The sequence below is a fragment of the Protopterus annectens genome, chromosome 1.part2, assembly GCF_019279795.1.
Source record: "Protopterus annectens isolate FY-2018-M chromosome 1.part2, PAN1.0, whole genome shotgun sequence".
Taxonomy (NCBI): Eukaryota; Metazoa; Chordata; order Ceratodontiformes; family Protopteridae; genus Protopterus; species Protopterus annectens.
In genome coordinates this window covers 1,217,689,791-1,217,693,148 of record NC_056727.1, presented here as the reverse complement: position 1 = coordinate 1,217,693,148, position 3,358 = coordinate 1,217,689,791, and the positions used below count along the sequence as shown (strand labels likewise).

The following is a 3,358-nucleotide window of genomic DNA, read 5'->3' as shown; positions in this document are numbered from 1 at the left end:
TGACCCTGACGTGATTCGAACACGCAGCCTTCTGATCTGGAGTCAGACGCGCTACCGTTGCGCCACAAGGTCTGGCCTGAGCAAAGTGCCTTCTTAATCTGACTAGAAAGTAGTATCAGTTCCTGTACTTCTAATGTCAAAGTCTAATCTCCTGTTTATTGCACTCTGCTTATCTCTTACCTTGTAACCCACATAATGTTAGGTATGTTGTGTGTTCAGGTAGTATTGTAGGTGTTTTGAGCTTTATGTTTTGGAGTACATTTCGTTCTTCTAGCTTTTTGGGAATAGCTTTTTTTGAGCTAAAATTTAGATGTCTTTGTTTGATGTTGTTACAGGTGGACGTTTGTGTTATACGTCGTATGCAGTGTCTCTTAAAAAATGTCTTGATTAGTGTAATCTTAAGAGAGTCTAATCTCCTGTTTATTGCACTCTGCTTATCCACTAGCTGAGTAGTAACTGCTAATTCACTTTCCCGTAACTCCAGAGCTACTTTACTTACCGCTTTCTCTTTCATACTAAATCTCAACGACCATGTATGCTAGGATGCCTATGCCAAACAGGGAAAAGTGCTAGGCCTTTCTGCCTCCGTCTTTTCTCCGTGGAAGAAATATAGGTCACCCAGCTCTAGATCAACAAGCCGCTCTCCCTAGAAACTATGGTATCACTCATCTGCTTATCTACACTCTGCTGTGCAACCAACCATTTCAGCAGTGATGGGTGAATCGGCACGTATAGAAAGGAATTCTGGGTTACATCAGAGACTGGATGGTCAAAAGACAGTGTTGGTGATCCATCTTCATTCTGCAACGGGCACCTTTTTCTTTCATGATGCATTGAGCGACATAGTGCTGGGCCAGGAACACCTATCCTAGGCGCATGTACTACGTGGGGACAGAATAAAATCCCCACACTATACACACTTTGTCAAGAAAAGCAGCCCTGCAAAGTTCAATCAGCTAATCGAAGCTTTTCTTAAAGCATTTAAGACAGGTCTCAATCACAGTAGACTCACACAGATTGGGCAGCGGATGCAAAGTTCACACATGCATGCAGAAGGCAATGTTTTCTCTATTCTGGAATCAAACAAATGGAAGAAATTCCCTGCAAACATCAGAACAGCCCCTGAGTTTAGCTCATTCAAATGTCAGCTAAGAAAACTACCCTTTTTTTCCCCTAAAGTAGAAACTATACCTGCTTTGGCACCTTCCCTCTAGCTCGAAGGGCATTGTTCTTGGGAACGAGAATGCTCTATTTCCAGATGTAGCTACGCCTAAGTAAAATGACACCTTATATGATTTCTGTTCGATAACTGTGCTTTACTTGTTTTTGTTTGGGCTCAGATGAAAAGGTTTCACGATGGGCCACTCCATCAGTGTGATCAGCAGTTGAGCAGGACTATAGTAATAGCTGAAATAGACCGAATACTGAACATGATAACAAATCTGCACCGCACGGATCTGAACACCAAAAGATGGACCGGCAGTCTGAGGAGCACTCCACCAGCAGGTATATAATTCTTGCGAGGCATGCTATTTTCACATCATACTACACGTTTAGAAGTCCCACTGAAAGGGGCCACACGTATGGCATGTAGAACGTGACTTTATGTGTTGGAATGTCAACCTACGAGGGTGGCAATAAGATGACCCTGACGTGATTCGAACACGCAGCCTTCTGATCTGGAGTCAGACGCGCTACCGTTGCGCCACAAGGTCTGGCCTGAGCAAAGTGCCTTCTTAATCTGACTAGAAAGTAGTATCAGTTCCTGTACTTCTAATGTCAAAGTCTAATCTCCTGTTTATTGCACTCTGCTTATCTCTTACCTTGTAACCCACATAATGTTAGGTATGTTGTGTGTTCAGGTAGTATTGTAGGTGTTTTGAGCTTTATGTTTTGGAGTACATTTCGTTCTTCTAGCTTTTTGGGAATAGCTTTTTTTGAGCTAAAATTTAGATGTCTTTGTTTGATGTTGTTACAGGTGGACGTTTGTGTTATACGTCGTATGCAGTGTCTCTTAAAAAATGTCTTGATTAGTGTAATCTTAAGAGAGTCTAATCTCCTGTTTATTGCACTCTGCTTATCCACTAGCTGAGTAGTAACTGCTAATTCACTTTCCCGTAACTCCAGAGCTACTTTACTTACCGCTTTCTCTTTCATACTAAATCTCAACGACCATGTATGCTAGGATGCCTATGCCAAACAGGGAAAAGTGCTAGGCCTTTCTGCCTCCGTCTTTTCTCCGTGGAAGAAATATAGGTCACCCAGCTCTAGATCAACAAGCCGCTCTCCCTAGAAACTATGGTATCACTCATCTGCTTATCTACACTCTGCTGTGCAACCAACCATTTCAGCAGTGATGGGTGAATCGGCACGTATAGAAAGGAATTCTGGGTTACATCAGAGACTGGATGGTCAAAAGACAGTGTTGGTGATCCATCTTCATTCTGCAACGGGCACCTTTTTCTTTCATGATGCATTGAGCGACATAGTGCTGGGCCAGGAACACCTATCCTAGGCGCATGTACTACGTGGGGACAGAATAAAATCCCCACACTATACACACTTTGTCAAGAAAAGCAGCCCTGCAAAGTTCAATCAGCTAATCGAAGCTTTTCTTAAAGCATTTAAGACAGGTCTCAATCACAGTAGACTCACACAGATTGGGCAGCGGATGCAAAGTTCACACATGCATGCAGAAGGCAATGTTTTCTCTATTCTGGAATCAAACAAATGGAAGAAATTCCCTGCAAACATCAGAACAGCCCCTGAGTTTAGCTCATTCAAATGTCAGCTAAGAAAACTACCCTTTTTTTCCCCTAAAGTAGAAACTATACCTGCTTTGGCACCTTCCCTCTAGCTCGAAGGGCATTGTTCTTGGGAACGAGAATGCTCTATTTCCAGATGTAGCTACGCCTAAGTAAAATGACACCTTATATGATTTCTGTTCGATAACTGTGCTTTACTTGTTTTTGTTTGGGCTCAGATGAAAAGGTTTCACGATGGGCCACTCCATCAGTGTGATCAGCAGTTGAGCAGGACTATAGTAATAGCTGAAATAGACCGAATACTGAACATGATAACAAATCTGCACCGCACGGATCTGAACACCAAAAGATGGACCGGCAGTCTGAGGAGCACTCCACCAGCAGGTATATAATTCTTGCGAGGCATGCTATTTTCACATCATACTACACGTTTAGAAGTCCCACTGAAAGGGGCCACACGTATGGCATGTAGAACGTGACTTTATGTGTTGGAATGTCAACCTACGAGGGTGGCAATAAGATGACCCTGACGTGATTCGAACACGCAGCCTTCTGATCTGGAGTCAGACGCGCTACCGTTGCGCCACAAGGTC

At 43.2% G+C, this 3,358-nt stretch overlaps 3 non-coding genes across 3 annotated transcripts; all 3 read right to left on the bottom strand.

Annotated features, from left to right (window-relative positions):
- Positions 1–72, bottom strand: TRNAW-CCA. The gene has a single exon. It is a non-coding gene; the product is annotated as a tRNA-Trp (tRNA).
- A 1,571-nt stretch (positions 73–1,643) lies between these two features.
- On the bottom strand, positions 1,644–1,715 carry TRNAW-CCA. Its single transcript has one exon. It is a non-coding gene; the product is annotated as a tRNA-Trp (tRNA).
- Positions 1,716–3,286: 1,571 nt separating this feature from the next.
- Positions 3,287–3,358, bottom strand: TRNAW-CCA. Its single transcript has one exon. It is a non-coding gene; the product is annotated as a tRNA-Trp (tRNA).